The 18,212-nt window shown below is 46.3% G+C and overlaps 2 protein-coding genes across 21 annotated transcripts in view; both read left to right on the top strand.

The window, feature by feature from the left end:
• Window positions 1–18,212, top strand: part of LOC118503953 — a 66,205-nt gene that overhangs the window by 42,046 nt on the left and 5,947 nt on the right. The window lies entirely within an intron of this gene.
• Window positions 1,064–18,212, top strand: part of LOC118503919 (MAP/microtubule affinity-regulating kinase 3) — a 58,071-nt gene continuing 40,922 nt past the window's right edge. For 6 of the 20 annotated variants that reach the window (XM_036037730.1, XM_036037727.1, XM_036037732.1 and 3 more), the window contains exon 1: window positions 1,065–1,340. The gene's annotated coding sequence lies outside the window, so the exon portion shown is untranslated. Of the gene's footprint in view, window positions 1,341–3,260; window positions 3,377–18,212 lie in introns of those variants that run through there. The other 14 variants (XM_036037734.1, XM_036037731.1, XM_036037728.1 and 11 more) reach the window with 6 other exon arrangements.

Below are 18,212 nucleotides of genomic sequence, written 5' to 3'. Positions count from 1 at the left end.
TCATAGTCCCCTGGAACCGGACGAGTGAGTCGGTGAAGGGGAGATTCCATTATGAGGGCGCTTCTGTGCGGCGAAAGAGTGTAGAACAGAACCAAAGGCGGCAGTTAGGCGGCATAGATATATTCTTTGGCCGGCTTCGGTTCGGACCTATCTATGATGGTCGATTAGCCGTCGTGTGTCATTGACTGGATAATTTAATGACTCATAATATGTGTCTTTCCGTTAGGTAGAGAGAGGTAAAGTCCAAACGCAAGCTAGTGTTTGTATTCACCGTCGAGTGAATATTGTAGAACGTTGTGTGATTTATTATTTATTTTAAAGCATTATTTAAATGGCTCTTTTTTAAATGTCGACGTAATCTCTCCAGCGATAATTATCGAAAGAATTTCTTCAAATCATAAATAAATTGCAATTGCTCTACATATCTGGCAACACTGGACGACCGATCGTTGAATGAACACTTGTGTTGTGTGCATTGGAATGAAGGGAGCGAGCAAATATGCAAATGATGCGAACGCATGCTCTCAATTTTTGGCGCAGTGGTGAGCAATTTTCTAATGCTCCCTTGCTGTTGGAAATGTATCTCCATCTCACTTTTACGCACCTATTGTCATCAAAGCACCACAATTGTCAACGGGCGAAAGGCACAGTGGCAAAATGAACTATGCTAGAACTTAAGAATTGTCTTATAAAATGGAAATGTCTGTCTTTGAGACTATCAGAGAGTCCATTATTTTCGTTAAATAATTTTTTGTCATTAAGTGAAATTTTGAAGCTTGAAGTTGTTTTTGAGTTTTCATAGTTATCCATTTGGCAGCATCATCTGCACCCACTGTGCAGCACAGGGTGGCTCATACAAGCATTGCTTCTCTTTGGTCGCGCGAGAGGATGTTGTACGCATGCGTGTGTGAGAGCCGGAACATGCCGAATGAACTCGGCCGTGCGTTCCACCAACGGGCGAGAGCGCATGAACCCACCCGAATGAACATCAAACAACAAATCCAGCTGCTGCTGGTGTGTTGCGTTGGGTAGGTACGGTGCGGTCATCAACGTACCCACAGTACAACAGCCGCGACACCGACGTGTTGTGGTGTGCCCGGGTGACGGTTTTATTCCACTGTTGGCGTTCCGGGCGTTTGCAACTCTCGGGCCCGGCCACACAGCAGCGCGCGCGGTTCTCGGTTTTTTTTTGTGCGGATTTTTGTTCGATTGCGTATTTCGTTTCGTTTCCGGTCGGTTTTTATCCGCGGGACAGCAAAAATAGTGTTTGTTACGATTTTTTGAGAAGATTAGCTATTTTCTCTTATTTCGTGCGTGCAGAATATGCTATGATCGCGTAGGTAAAGTTTTTATCAAGCTGGTGCAAAAGTGCAAAGTGCGTAAGAGAAAGATACACACATACGTGGATACATAAGTCTAAAGCAATGAGTCATTCGTCGTCGCGATCGCTCGACATGATCCCAGGGGTGATTTGTTTTGCGAATTGCTCTACTGCTCTACGGTCATGTAACGATCATGTAGATCGAGTTAAATGTCAAAAGAGCAGTGACAGTGCGTGTATGTGTTTGATCATCCAATTTTCTACCACAATACGCATAGTGGAGCAATGATACAATGGCAATCACGAACGATCGATTGTGTCTTACTGTGCGTTATTTGGAACCCTACTTGTCCATTTGTGTTGGTGCGTGTGTTGTGCGTGCACTAAAAAATATCCGGACCGGGATTTAATCGATCATTTTTGTTTGATAAGTGCTTCTCAAATCGAAAGAACCAAATGTCTACATGTTAAAAACAATAAGCGATTACGATATAACTCATCATCTAAGCAATCTACGTTGTGTTGTGTTATGACCTGACCGACACTGTACAATACCGTGAGTGTGGAAGGATGGAGAAGCAGTGTGAGATAACGATCTGTTGTGCTTGTGTAGTGTGATCGTGCAGCAGGGTCGCATTGAAATTCATCTATCGTCATCTCCGGTTGTGCTCTGTGTAGGTGGCCTTGTAGACACAAACCTCTACGCACATTAGCATAAAGCACGCATCACCATCAACATCCTCCCGATCGGTGTGTTGCGCTGGCTCTGGGCCGCCACTCCCTGAGCTCGGGTGCGAGAATTTATTCCGTACCGTCGATAAAACCGAACACATCACCCACACACTCACTGAAACGCATAATCGTCTCTGTGAATTGACCGCTTCGGTGCGTGCGTGTTTGTGTCTGCTGCTGGAGCAGAATCAAAGATCATCAACGCGTACCAACAGCGGATCGCGTAGCTTCGCGACAGATCAAAAAGCACTGCTGTAATAGGCTGCTGCTGCTGGCGCACGTTTTGTTGGTGTGATTTCGAAGTGGTTTTGTATTGTGTATGAGTGTGTGGCGGGGTCCGTATAATTCTTTGTGTATTTGCAAAAGCCCCCCAACCCCCAACAGTGATATATTATTGTGCGCTACTTATTTGTGCCACAACACACTCTACGCCACGGGGTGGAGATTAATTCAATTTATGGTCTCCAGTGTTCCCCTGTCTCTGTGTGTGTGAGCGTTTCTATGTGTGTGTGTGTGTTCCGATGTCAGTTCCCGAGGGAGAGAATGTGCAGTTGTGGCAACGCGCAGCGTTTATTAAAGTTTTGTCGTTGTTTGTTATTGTTGGTTCCTTCACAGTGTTGCTCAGGTCACACAACAAGAGTCGCTTAGGTTGTGTGTTATATCAAAATCGCGTATTGTTATAAATATGTGGACAGTTGTTTGATATCCGTTGATCGTGATCTCACCACTCACTGTAGGAGGATATTCTCACGAGTGAGATGCCTGATGAAGCATAGCTAGCTATTGACCAAATGCGGCTTTGGACAAATGTCAAAAGAAAATACGTTTCTTTTACGTGTATGTGTGTAGAGTGCGTTGGAACGTCAAATGCAAGTGTCAAGAACACAAAAAGCTTAACAAATGGCCCCAGTACCACTATCTTCTCACTCACATCAGGCGAGTAGTGAGCCAACTCCTCCCAGCCTACGCTCGCATCAGCTGAGCAAAACAAATGTGATCTCATCCTATGCTTCTCCTGCGCTATACGCAAGACTCAGCTGCCTTCCTGTCGCCTGCGGGCCGATAAAAACCATCGTGTATTCGTGTGCGTTTCTGTGTGGTGGCCGTCTAATGTTTGATTTTAATTAAAACGACAGGAATTTTAAATCGGCAAATATTTAAATGAGTTATCTTTCGGGTGGGCAGCAGGCAACAATAGCGACCCAAGAAGAAGAAGAAGATGCCTGGCCGTGTCTGCTCTGCTCTACTCTGCTGCAGAGTGTTGTGCGGCTGGTAAAAGCCCCGAGGCGCTCGCTCGCACTGTTTGCGACATCTCTTTGTCGGGTATGTTTTCTGCGAGTGTGTTGCTGCTGTGTGTGCGGTTTATGTGAAGCGATACTACCTGGCGGCAGCAGTAGTTCCCATTGTTGACTGTGTGCGACACAAGTGTGGAGGCGAAATTCCTTTACGTCTCGAAATGTTTTGATCTAACTCTCTAAGGTCTGCGGAAGAAGAAGTGAGCCTTCTAGGAAGATTCTCTAGCTCAACATCTTTAAATGTCAGTGTAGAAAACAAAGCAAAACAAATTGTGATTGATGTTCTGGCGTCCGTTTGATGAATGAGTAATCAGCGAAACTTTGTGATGTGCCTTGTGTGAGTGAGTGCGTAAAACCGTGTGTTTGTATATTTAGCTGCGCTGTGAACGAGTGTGTTGAAGTGACTGGTTGTTTATGTTATGAATTAAAGTATCGAATTTGATCGAAAAGTTTCAAAAAGTTTCAGTTCCCTCAACAGGTTTTTTTTAAATTATTCCGTAGTAGCGAAAGGTCTCCCAAGAAATCATAATGAAGAACCAAAGGAAAACACCAAAAATTCCACTCCATTTAGCAAATCCAGTCGAATCATGAAAACACTGTCCAGAAGAGCATGGAAGCGATTTCGGAGGTCTTCAGAGCGTTTATAAGGCAACATCTTGGCGCTCTGCCTTCCATTGCTATCCATTTTACCAAATTAAAACCGGTTTTTGCTAAAACCGGCTCACTCTGTTTCACCTTCAAGAGATGTCTGTCGTCTCCGAGTTTTGTTATGCTGCTCCAAAACACAGGAAAGGACGGGATTATAGTTTCCTGTCTCCTCTATCTAGGTCTCCACCACCCAGGTTCCCTCACCAACTCTTGCCTCGCGCAACATAATCCTGCTGATAAAATTCCACGCGCTTTACTTTTTACGCACACATCTCTACCACAGTCGAAAGATAAGGGAAAGTTTTTTTGTTTTCGTTGGGGAGTGATGTCCGGCCGAACGCCCTGAAACCTTTTCCAAAAAAAAGGGCGTTGGATTGATTTGACGTCATCAAGCGGGTAGTGTAGCACTGCTTGAAGTATCATCGATCTTAACGGGTTTTGTGTGTGTGAGGCTCAAGGCAGGAAGCGGGAACGGGAACGTGGAAATGATCGACGCGTGAAAGCGAAAATTTGTGCCACAGATACTACCAGGGAAGGTAGCAAATGACAAACAAACACAGCAAGGAGAAGATGGAAAGCAGAGACCCCCAGGAAAAGCTGGCTGATCTGGTCGGGGGCCCCTTTTGTTGAAGACGGTCGCCGAAGAGGCAAAAATAAGGGGGTTGAGTCTGGGCGAGCTACTAGGGTGTGACGATCGTACGAGATCTCCATCTTCTTTTCGCTCGCGCGAGGGTTTTCAAATCACCCTACTATATGTGTGTCATTCGCCGTATGTCCGGCAAGAGCGAGCAAGAAAGGGAAGCCCCTTTTGCTTTTCATCTCACTGCCCGGGAATGTAACTGTGCGTGTATTAACTACGGTTTGAAGCGATTTCCCATGCCCTCACCCCACGATCGACTGTTCGGTACGGCAACTTCGGTTAGATAATCACGCTCATTACCACCACCACCACCACCACCAGCATCATCATCCGTCTCTACGTACCGAGACACACACCGAGCGTTAACACATTGCTGCATCTCCTATGCTGCCTTCTGCCTTGTCCACCAACGTCAGCGATGCAAGTGGAAAGCGAAATCGGCATCGGCGAACGGGTGTTTGCAACTTCGTTCCTAGGGGCACTCAAGGCAACCAAGGCAACCAAGGGGAGGGTGTACAGCACATTCCTATGTCTCTCGATCGCGATCGACAGCGCGTTTCAACGATTCGAAGCACAATTTTGCCTTCCTTTTTTTCCTCATTCTGTTGCACATTCAAGATATGCCCCAGGAGGTGGATATATAGGGAGAGGGTTTTCGCAAGCATTGCTACTACTGCCTCAGAGTGTGTGTGCTGTTGTTGGACGGCATTTGTTTAGTCTATTGAGAATGCCTTCACAATAAAATCAGATGATTTCACATTTTATCGTGTAGCAGAGTATATTGCAGAGAATTCCTTTGTGAATTCTTACACTCTTCTACGATCCCATAAATATGATATGAACCAAGTCAGATAGGTGCGTTTATTTCTTCAGAATTTTGTGGGTTTAATCATGCCATTAGAAGGACGCTTTAATCAGTTAATTCTCTTCAGTTTTTATGCCTTTGGAGAAGTCATCTTGTATCCCGGGCTCATAATAGAATATATAAAATGTATCCCACCACTCATACCAACAAAGCACTTGATTCTGTTGGTATGACCTACTCTTAGGTCGAACTACACTTGAAGCGATACCCTTCAACGATTACGAATGATTACGGGTTTCATAATAAACTACTTGGAATTGGTCCAACCGGCACTAAAACTGCTTTTCAGGTAAAGGCTCATAATAAACTATTTGAAACGAGTCCCACCTGCTTAAAGTATGCTTCATGTGGCCTACAACTCAATATAGTTTTTCATTGTAGCAAGTCATTTTCTCGAAGATCATCAACGTGCTTTAAAACGATGACAATGAGTGCCTCGGTGAAGATCTTAAACGTATTTTAAATCTACCATGTCTTTCTTCACGTCAAGAAGCGATGAGATGCACTCAAATGCCCTCAAAAGGTCCTCCACTGAAATGATGTTGCCCAGTTAAATTATCTGATGTCTCGATTAGAGGTGAGAGAGAAAGTAAAAACCAACATAAAACAATCAGCCGACAGGGAGGACTTCATCCCCCCTGTTTTTTCGTTGTTTTCCTCACCGAAATGCAAACTAGAAATTCCACCCCAACCAACGCCAAGCACCGGAAGCGACCAATTCGAGCAGCGCGATCGGAGGATTATCATTTGCCGGTAAGGGGGGGGATAGGCCGTTACGCAATCTCGCAAATCTCGTGCACACGCATAAATTAGTCGTGCCCCGAAAAGTGGCCAAAGAGAGGAAACGGAGAAAATGCGCCGTCTGGGTGTGTTGGGGCGTTTGATATATTCGAGTTCGAGTTATGAGTTGATGGGCTTCTTCCTTCCGGCTTTTTAGCGGGCAAGTGCAATTAGCCAGCCGCCGGCGTTGTGAAAGTGACACTCGCAACCGGCAGGCGCCGAAAACTGGTGAAAAGGTCAAGCGAGTGAGCGAGGAGAAGTTTTTGATAATTAACGTTAATTTTTCGATGACTCTTATGGTGCTCGTGTACAACACACGGGTACCCAACCCGCCAAATCTCAGAAATGAATTAGATAATTTGAACTTCACCAATTTCTCCATGCAGAGTTTTCCGTTTTTTGAATTGTGTAATTTATTGTTCGGCGAATTAAATTACTTTTCCAACATTTTTCACACATTTGATTTTCTTTTACGCAACAGAAATCATCTGTTTGAGCTCTGTTTGCACATGTTTTGCACGACGGCAGCGACTTGCCTTTCGCCCAGTCTAAACTGGGGAATTGGGTCCAATTGACGCATTGTTCAGGTTCTAACCGCCGTAACCCGGGCGGCGGTGGCCCACTGGCTGGACAATCTTTACACCCGCGGCTACAGATAAAAGCACGCGTTTGGCTTTCGGTTCGGGGATGATGATGCTGTGCAAGCATCAATAAAACCTCGCTCCGTTGCCGACGACGGTCCGCAAGATGTTCCAATCATTATCGCCAATCTCAAACCCGCCTAATGTGGAGTTGCGCGACGATGAGCCGAAGGCCAGAGGAGGAAGTAGTAGGAAGAACCCGGGTGTGGCCCTCGTTACCGGCCGTCTCTTTGGCGTCTTGTCAACGTTCAATTAGTGCCTATTTATATTGATTATGGCCACAATTCGCCAATGCTTGGAGAGGGTTCTTGGGGGAAGAGGTTGAAGAATGACGCGTTCGCCACCATCTTCGATCGTCGTCATCAGCAGCATGAGACGAGCTACGTGAAGAGAAGCCCGGCTAATAAAGATGTTGCACGCACGGTACGGGACATATTGGAGGTAGAATTGCGATAGTCAAGTTGGGATAACCTCTAGCTCCTTTTGTGCTCCATAAAATACATTCCTTAATATTGGGAATCGGTGCAGGTGAGCCTCAAGAGTCCAAGATGCAGTACTCTGTTCTACGAAGAAGCTGCTAACGTGTGCGCCCCACCCAGGGCTTCGGGCAGGCTGCCAATCCTTGATTTTATATCCCCACATTTATATAACTCGTATCCCCAGCTCGTAGTCGTCGTCATCGTTTGCTCGTCGCTAGGATGCTGCACTTCTCCAGAGGGTACGATATGCAAATTTTTGCGGACAGACGCCCTCAATTTCTCATGTGTGTGTGTGGGTGTGAGTTGATACCACGGTGTCGTGTCCCACACAGTGTGAACCCCCTCCGGTCAACATATTCTGCTGCAGCCGGGCCGTTTTGGACGTGCTCCAGAATTATCTGTGTCAGACGACAATTTTCGGTGCTATTTGCACACTGGAAATTGTTTTTCTAGAACCAAGCAAATCAATAACGAATCGAATTTGGTTTGCTGGAGATAAGCAATAGCGGGAAGGGGACGACACGCCTACACACACAACATCCGAGCCCAATTTGAGGAGGATGATGGTATTTTCAATTTGTCAATTCGTCTGTGGGTGGTTGCGGTGAGTAAGTGTGTGTGTGCGTATCTAGAGTTATTCAATAAATGCATTTTATTGTGAGCTCATGAATTTATGGAGAAGCCTATATCGGTGGCCCAATCGCCTAGGTAATGTGGCGCTTACAAGTTTGAACATTATAAGCAATTTTTCTTTTTTTTTGGGGGGACTTTGGAGTTGGCAACCCTGGGACCATCACCGAGGTAAAAGCGCATCTAAACGTATCGTCCCACATTTTCCACGCCGATTCACACATTGGAGTTTTTTTTGTCGTTGTTGCAAAATTAAGACCGCAGTTTACCTCTCGTGCGTGACAATTCGCGTTCATTCCGGCGGGGTGGTACTTTTTGCCCAGAGAGTGACATCGTCGTTGCACCGTTGCTTTTGCAAAACATCCTGTCCGTCGTGATTACGCGCGAGCTGTCCTTCGACGAGCTCGGCAATCGGCAGATGATGCGCGCTTGGACGATTGAGATTACACGATTACATCCAGGCGTTCCGAACGTCGTCGCCATGCACGAACGCTGCCACGGAGTTCCCTCGAAAGCACATGCTTGTGTGTGTGTTATTAGGTGGTAAATTTGTCAAACTGAAAAACTGGCAGTTAAACCACCCCCTTATACACACCTGATTGACCAATAAAGAAGGGGTCACCATGCTGTGTCGTTTCATCCGGTTTTATGCGACTCGGTCTCTCTCGGCACGCGCCGGAAAATGCTAGTCGAGGAAAAATTCTCCTCCCTTTCCATCGTTGGCGCCACGGTTTCTGTGTTTGCTGAAACAGATTGCTGAGAAAATTACAATCATCATGTAGCAGTTTGTGTTTGGTGTGTGACCTCGGCAAAATCTTGGTGGGAGGGATGATGACGGCATTGCAAACAAAGTTCAGAGCTCCATGAAGCTCTCCTGCTCAGTTTTCCACGGTTTTGAGGAAAAATAAGAGGATTTCTGCCTCGTTACGATAATATATCTTTTAATGAGCCCCTAATATAATGAGCTTTTCCTGAGGCTTACGAGACTGGAGCTGGTTTATCAGCAACTCGCCTCCCAGTCATCTTGCTGTCGTCCGGCCGTCTTCCTGTGTAATTTTCTCTCCCTCACTTGCCTTCAATAAACGGATTGGAAAAGAAAATTTCGCTTCGCTTCGATAATGAAGAGTGTATACGCAATTACGTTACCACAGTGGTTGTTGGAAGGGCGCACCGCAAGAGGCCGACTCCTCCAGCTCTTTAGGGCTCTCGGCTGCGTGTGCCAACACACGTGTGTATTATGCAATCGGACCGGCGGCGGCATCCCTTTGCAAGAAGAACCCCCCCGTCCGTGCGATGATGGAGACCGCCACCAAGGTGTGTAAGAAGAGACACACAGGACAAGGAACACGCGGCAGTTCCCCGTAGTTGGCGGCAACAAACGCGGCTGTGTTACGTAAAAATACCGCGACCGACCGTCTGTGAAAATGTGTTGCACAGCTAATTGTGAGAGGAAATTTATAATTTAATAGACCGTCGTGTGATGTATTTATCAGATGATTTATGACATGAGGAAGAGAGCTTTGCAATTTAACATTCCGGATGGGAATGCTTCTAAACAAAGAGGTTAGCTAAGCTAAAGATTAGCTAAATTGCCTGTCGATATATGAGCCTTGTGCGATTGAACTGTGTGACTGTGAGGAGCTTTCGATTAATTTTGCTAATGGTTAGTCACTTTATTGGGGAAGTATCTGGCAGAATATTTGGATTAGGAGAGTAGGGTTTTGGAGATACACCAAGCAAACCAATAACGAATCGAATTTGGCTTGCTGGAGATAACCAATAGCGGGAAGGGGACGACACGCCTACACACACAACATCCGGGCCCAATTTGAGGAGGATGATGGTATTTTCAATTTGTCAATTCGTCTGTGGGTGGTTGCGGTGAGTAAGTGTGTGTGTGCGTATCTAGAGTTATTCAATAAATGCATCTTATTGTGAGCTCATGAATTTATAGAGAAGCCTATCTGGCAGAATATTTGGATTAGGAGAGTAGGGTTTTGGAGATACACTTAAAAATTCCATGCTGTTAAACATGGATTTAAACCTGGCCGCGTTATCTCGAGACAGAAGTGCCCAGAGCGAGGCTGAGAATTGGAGAACCACTTCGCTTCAGAAAAAACCCTGAAGACTCCCGTCTTTTTAGAGGCGTTTAGTGCGCGTGTTTTATTGGTCCGTTGGTTTTATGTCTTTTCTTTATCCTGTGGCCATCAAAACGCTTGCCTTTATTGACAATTTTCCAGCGCGACCCTCGGCTTCAAAGTTCCTATAGGAAGAGATGAGCGAACACTACCATGGAGACAGCATGTCCGGCTGCTGGTGGACGGTACCATCGACGTGAGAATATGGGTCAACTTTGCCGTTCAGAAAAAAAAGTGCCACGCGTGTGTCACCAAGCCTTACGCACTTATCGCCGCTTCCCAACACCACACTGTTCACACCCGAACTCTCCCCCTCCGTATACACAAAACGTCAGATGAGTGCGCTCGCAACGGATGACGAATCACAGATGGCCTTCAGAGCAACGGCGTGTTGGTAGCAACTCTAGGAAAACAGCATGAATAATAATAAATCCGAAGTCCCAGATACAGGAGCAGTGGTAGTAGCAGTACCGAGCGAAGAAAACCTTCCAAAGAAAAACCGATTCGATTTTTTTCCGAAAGACCGGAACCGAAACTTTCCGGTTCCGACATCCTGGCACCAGTAGTGTGCATTTGATTTGTGTGTGTGTGCGATGAAACAACGAATTGGTGTTCCGGGAACAACGTTGGCCCACCAACATTCATTCCCTGACGCGGGCAAGGAGACCTTAAAGCGTTTGCATGATGTCTCCCAACCCCCACCCCGAAAAGGAATTTCCTATTTTGATCAACATGCAACATGGTGTGCCGGGGGTCGTTTGCTTGTCACGGGCAAGAATTATAGAACTAATGGAGGGTATTCCAACGAAAAGAGGCGTACATTTAAATACAAAATGTTGTAGTGCTGTGTGGTGTTTTAGGTCTTTTCTACTGCCCCCGTAATGCCGCAGGAAAAGCAATTAGTGTTGGCGACCGTTTGTTCAGGCGGCACAGTTAGTTCCATAATTCCTCACCAAAGTCCTTAGGCTTTGAGGGAGAGCGAGAGAGAGAGAGAGAGGGAATGACGGGGCTCGAGTTCTGGTCACGGAAAGCGAAACTGAGGTTTTTACACCATACAACCTGTGTCATAGCGAGTCCCGAACCATAACCCGGAACCAGGCAACAGTAGCCTGCTCTCAGTTACTACCCCGCCCAGTAGTTGACGAAGGAGAAATCGATTTGCAAAACCGCGAAAACCTTCAAGCCTGTGCTGGGTGTTGTGCCGTCTACCTACTGCACAATGCCATTTTCCCACCGTCCGCATAATGGGATTACAGGTTGTTGATTATTGGGAACAACCAGATACCATCACACACCTCATTAGCTATCCGGAGGTCACGACACGGGGAGAATGGAAACCTTTCCAGCAGTAAGTCGGCCCACTTAGAAGTTACATGTTCCGGTGGAGCGTAAGGGAGCCTACTACTTGCAGGTGTATGAGGAAGGCTGACGTCAATATGACTTGATGCATCTTATCCGGAGTTAGGAATAGAAGTTCTGGATGGGCACGAGTAGTTGAAGTTGGAACAGCTAAAGGTTTTTAGGAGAATGTCTATTCTGATCAGAACTCTGACAGGTCTGAGCTCCAATAACCTAGGCTATAGTGTCTAGGTAAAAGGAAGCCTGACGTCAATATGACTTAATGTATCTTATCCGGAGTTTAGATTTGAAGTTCTGGATGTTCACGAGCTATTGAAGTTGGAAAAGCTAAAGTTTTGGAGAGTATTGGCAAGTTGGTCTAAGCTCCAGAAACCTAGACTCTAATATCTAGGTAATATGGTGTCCAAGTGGACAACTGATATGTCCGTATATATCATGAGAAGTTCAAAAGACAGCATGACCTGTGAGAACGCGTCTCCAATTTCTCGAATACGTCATTCCAAATTATGGATTCGCACACAGAAATGATTTATATCAAATGTTACCAAGTGTGAGTTAATTATCGCCTCCATATCCACATCCAGTTGCACGTCTATCGAGAATAAAGGTCGAATGCAAGTCAACAATAACAACAAAAAAAAAGGAACTGATACAATGTGAAGAAGTTGAACGAGACGAAACGTCGTAAACAGTGAAGGTTATTTATTGGACGAGCAAATAACCCCTCAATCCGTTCACTTAACTTTGAGATTCAGCGTTCCTGGCGCTCACATCATTGTATCTTTACTTGACGGATTATATATTGTGTAAACCCCGGACTGGTTTGCGCATCAAAAAACCTGCTGCATGAAAATTAATGCCCAAAGCAAATATAGCCATATGTGCCACGTGCCTCACACAAGTCTCTCCAGGTCGGGTGGGGTGTACCAATGAGGAACTCATTAATGCACCTCGCACCGCATCGAATGCACTGTGGAGGAGAACGTTAATTGAGCGGAGGCTCACATTTGCGGCATGTGTGTGTGTGTGTGTGGCTATACTGTAGTTAAATCGAACCTCCTCCACGCCACTATCGGGTACTATCGGTCGAATAGCTGGACGAGAGTCAGAAAAAAGAAACAGGTTCGCGGTAAATTAATTACCCATACCGTCCCCGATTGCTTTATTTGCATTTTAACTAGAGTATGTATGGCTCACTAGTCGTGTTTCGTGCAGAAGGTGCGTTTCAAATATTTACTATCTTCACTGCTGTACCTATTTGGTATTTTCTTTCCTTTCGGGTGACCCGCCCGACACAACTAAAAGTGACTCTTAGTTGCAGCGTGGGCCACAGAAACTCAATTAAGCGGTACCAATTTAACACTGATGTGGTTGGTTGCATGTGATAAAATCGCTTGCGGTTCGTTCTTGAGACCGAATCCATCGTTGCATTGCGCATTTCAAGGACACAGCGTGACAATCGATGCTGATGACTGCAGTTTGCGCGCTGGGGGGTTTCTTCTTCTACTTCGGTCCGCAGCAAGTAAGGGAATGCTGACTCACCGCGCTTGTTACTGGCAACCTTGAACGCGACCGAGGTGTGTCGGTGCCGCTGTGTACCTCGTACCAGGGAGGATCTCGCAAATCAAAAGTTCCAGCCGACTTCTGCGAGATGATGCACCATCAAAACTCTATTCCCTTGCCGGGGAATCTAATTAGCATAAGATTAGCAACGGTTCCGATTACCGTGCTTTCGGAACGATACGACCTGGAAAAGTGTGCCAACTTCTCACAATATTGCACTTTGATTGATGTGTGTGTGTGTCGTGTGGGTTGTCGTCGTCACGCTAGAGTTTCCTCGATGCGTACAGCGTTTCCGATATGCATGCGGGCTTATGGGCAAGTCATCATAAACGGGGAGGCATATGTTGCTGGATGGGTTGGTTGTGGGCCACATAAATATGTGTCACACACATAATCTCTTTGCATCGTTTGGCCCGGCACTGCGGGCTTGGCTCGTGTTCCGCATTCGAAGGTCACCGGAGATACCACCACCACCACCACCACCGCGGCAGTATCGGTCCCGTTTGTTCCAGCACACAGACGCTTGCTAATGAGCCATGTTTTGGTTTCCGTTGCTATAAAGTTGCTGCACTCTTTCGGGTGTTTCCCTTCGTGACCTTTGGCGTTGGGGATTTGGACCCGACCTGATTGGTGTGACCTTTACCGATCTCTGGGTGTTTTATAAAAATCGCTCTTAGCTGGACTAGCGTTAATAATATTCAAAGCGAACCGATGCATCATTAAAAAAAAAGGTGTATTTAAAAGGCAATCCACAAGCGATCTAACGGAGTTAAAACGCAACCCCAGCTAGGTCCATTTTGAGGTCCCGCCACTGCCTATCCGGCGGGGTTTCTGGAAATTAACATGTAACCACACGCCATTTACGCACACGCAAGCTCCCGTGCGACGAGCTAATGAAGCTGGCGTCAAATCGAGAGCTCCACAATTTTCCAACACCATCAAGGGCACACATTTAGCGACACACGTTTCTTGATCAATTACTAAGAAAGGCGGGGTTGGTACGCGGGACTCCGACCCATTAATCGTCAAAAAAAAAGAGCGAGAGACCCAAGAGAAATTCAGTTGGCGAATGATGGGTTATCGGTGAAGAAATCTGAAGGTAAAGGGGATATTTTCTGTAACAAATGATGCTAAGGGAAAATGTTTCTATTAAAAGTTTTCTTGACGTCGTTTATCGATTAGCGAAAAAAGGCTGGGAAAGCTACTTTTTCTAAAAAATCTGCTAAAATCCAAATCAATATGTCACCAACCTAGGCTATATCCACTATGTCCCATTGGGGAATTCGTATGGGTTGGCCAGAGGTTTAGCATGAGGTCAGCATTTGTTGGTTGTAATCATTAGCAACACACAGCACGGCAGATGGCTTCGAGACACCGTTGGGAATAGTGCATTTTCGTTGTGGTGTGGCGTTGCCCCATGAATTCCCTGGAGAGGTTGGAGGTCAATGAATTCTGATGGCTCGCCTAAACGTACCTTAATACTGAGAATATAGGCGTTGTTTTTAAAAGCTTGCTAAATTAAACTAAAAATCTTGCCAAATAAATATTGCCGATTACCTCGAACAAGCCTTGTCCATCCTGTGAGCGCCTGGTAGTATGTAATTTTTTTTTTATTCCCATCTAAAGTTTGATGAAGCTCAGCCATACATTTTTGGCATATTCTCAAAACACCCAACCATGAAAATGGGATCCTTAAAAAAACCAAGGTTGCATACTTACGGGCGCAGTGTGTGTATCCAAGTTACGCTTCATATAAGAGGAAAGTGATGTTGTTTTTTGGCGCGTCGCTGCTGTTGTTTTGCTTTCCGCTTGTACAAGGACATCAAGATATTCTTGTGGGTGATTGAGATTATTAAAAAAAAAAATACCGCAGCTCACGGACTAATCCACCCACCAGAACTCTCTGGTGGTGCCCCACCGAATATGTCCTCGGAGAGCCTTACAAATCCGCCTAAAAGAATCAACGCGCTGGGTAAAAACCCTGCTTACCGTCTGTTAGATCTTGGCAACAAAACCGACCATTTTTCCCTTTCCTTGTTTAGATACGGACTTCGCTCGTTCGAGTTTCTTCCCCATCTTCAGTTCCTTATGATGCAATCCCTTTGGGCTCGCTGGCGTCTGCTCTCCGAATGGAGGCTCACGCAACAGCGGCAGCATCTGGACGTAAATATGGCTTAGCAACGGTCATGCAGCGGTTGATTGGATGTCTCTCCCACTCCTTCTTCTCCAGCCACGCTCGTTGTGAAACGTTCGCCCTACGGTTTCACCTACAACCGAAACCACCATTTTTGGCTTTGGTACGCGGTATGCGTTGGAGCATTTCTGGAATCCGTACAAACATCATCGCACACACGCATTAATTTAGGTTGACGGTGGTGCGCCCGAGTTTATTACGTGAGTGGCTGGCGAAGGCTTCTCAGCAGTGGCGTAGTAGAACGAGTTGAAGCGAATTTTGATGCACACACAGATCTTCAACTCCATGCAAACACATTCATTCACAGCCGAAAGGAAGAACGAAAACAACTTGTAAAGATGTGTCGCTACTACGACTGGAAGGAGGATGTCGGTAGGCAGGTGATCGTCAGTGACACCATCGCAAGAAGGTGCAGAAATAGAGGGGACAGCTAGAACCTGTTCGACAGGTTTTTATTCTCATGGCGAAGCGTTGGGAAAGGGAGGCCTATTTGTGTGGATGTGGAATTGGTGGTTGAATTTCATGTAGAAGAAGGCGTCCTTACCGCACCACGATTAGCGGTCCGCCATTTCCTTTTTTTTGCGCTAGCATTCCTCGCACAAGCACTAGACAGTTGTTTGTTGCAACTAGGAGGAAAATAAATAAATATATCTTGCCCCGTAATACACACACACCCGCGTGCGTTCCCACCAAAGCGATCGAACGTTTGTGACCTTGTGGGGGCGCAGCTGCTCCACAATGGTGGAGACACCGCAAATGTGAAGTGTTGTCCGACAGGTTATGGTTGGTGTTGCTATTTGGTACCATTTCTTGAAGGCTCACGGGACCTAGGCTGGAAGGTTGGAAGCCGGTTCACTGCTACTAATCGGTGTGTGAGGGGTGCGGTTTTTGGACGACTTTTTGAGACCAGGTCAGCTGCCATGTTGTCCACAGGTGGTGATGCAGAGACTGTCCATAAAAAAGAAGGCCACAACAGAGAAGGTATCGACGATCGATTGATCGTTGCACCAGGTAGGATTCTGGAGCTGGAGATCACCCTCTCGAACGGTATACGAATGACTAGGATCACTGAGAGAGTGAAATTTCTTTTATCGTCGAAGGTGTCTAGAGAGCCTAAGAGCGCGCCAAACACCTGATTGAAGCCTACAATAGATTAAGACATTACAGATTTTCACCGGTGCCCTGCCTTGACCAACCAACACCTTCGAAGTCATTACGCGCGCTCAACCTGTCAGCTGTATTAATCAATCTCCATCCAACCCCCTTTTGTTCCAGTTCACTTCCTACAATATCTCGGACAGGGGCTTTTATCTGATCCGTCCGTTGTAATTTCATCAGCTGTGCCAACCGGTGGCACACACCAGGTTGTTGTTGTTTTCACTGCTTTATCTTTCTCTCTCTCTCTCTCTCTCTCTCTCTCTCTCTCTCTGTCTCTCTTGGAGGCCAGCATACAACCAATCAACTTTCCCTTCCTGCAACTCTTCGATGCACCTCAGCGAGAACCGTTGCGCGCTCGCTCGTTAATGGCGGTGAACCAGCGCCGCGCGCATTCACTTAGTGGATAAGCTTTTCACGTCTTACACGCTGCAGCCATAATGGCACTGTTGTGTGTGTGTGTCTCCGCATGTTTATGGTGAGCTGGCGTAGACATTGCCATTGTTTTGTGCGGGTGAAGATCGATGTCCATAAAGCTACACACCCGCGGTCGGTCACCACGGCTAACCCAACGCTTACGATCGATCCGGGCGATCAGTTGAGGTTCTGTTGGGGTGGATGGGAAGCGGGACTTCAACTCCATCTTTGGAACCGCCCCGCTACCTGACACAGCGTATGGTGAGGAGAAGAAGCTTTTTGGAGCTTTAAGAACCTGAAGACCTCATGATGTCATCGGCAGTCGTTGGTGGGCTACCACTACCAACAGAAGACATGCACACCATCACACACGACTACTACTTAATTATCTGTTTGATACGTGTTTGAGGTTAACGTCGACCGGGGTTTGGATAGAAAGTTTCCCGCGAGCGATGGAATCAAAAATCTGTGCCAACACTGCTGAACTCCGCGTTTGTATCCCCGGGAATTGAGGTTCCTTCAGCGTGTGTGTGTGCGTGCAAAGAAGAGAAAGTTAGACTCTGGCAAGATGGAAAAGTTCGATTTGCACACGCGGAACCTCGGGGAACCATCCTCAGCAATTGTTGTGTTTAACTGAAGTTGGTTGGGTGTGGTGTGGCACTTGTACTGAGACTTTGCCTTTAAACTCTCGCAAAGTTGATTCCACCGTGCTCCACTTTTCGCTCAACGGTGTTCCGACGCAACTTGTGCGTCTAATCAATCGTGTATGGGAAAATGCCTCCAGCCTCTGGTCTGGCAAAGGTCATGCATCAACTGTGGAGCAATCGAATGGGAGGGAAAGAAAATAACGTCTAATGAGGCGTGTAGTATTGTAGTTGCTTGGTTCTGTGGGAAGCATTCCCACCCGGGGAATTAATTTTTATAGGACACACAACCCCCGGACTCCCGTCCTAATACATTACAGACGTTTTCGCTTAACGCTTTATTGATTTCGTTTAGGTCCTAACCTTTTCTTCCCAAAATTTTTTCTTTCGATTTGCGGACCAAACTTTCCATGTACCAATAATGTGTACAAGACCAAGGGACCACGCTTAAAATTCTTATCCACAGCTTGCTCCATTTTGGCAACCGTAATAAAGAACAACATAACTCTCGCTGCCCCAACTTTCCTCGGCGCGCAAGTTCTCGTCGTCGAGAATAAGATCCCTTACCAATAAAGTCCTTGCTTCCAGACTACGAAATTGTCGTCCGCCCGGTCCCGTTGTTGTCACATTAGTTTTGGCAAGAGTTTTCAATCATACCTCCCGCGTTGCTTCCTTCCCCCTTACCATTGGTACTGCTCCGAACCAGCTTTG

This window comes from Anopheles stephensi, chromosome 2 (genome assembly GCF_013141755.1).
Source record: "Anopheles stephensi strain Indian chromosome 2, UCI_ANSTEP_V1.0, whole genome shotgun sequence".
NCBI lineage: Eukaryota > Metazoa > Arthropoda > Insecta > Diptera > Culicidae > Anopheles > Anopheles stephensi.
The sequence above is the reverse complement of the archived record's forward strand: the minus strand, read 5'-3'. Positions and strand labels throughout refer to the sequence as shown.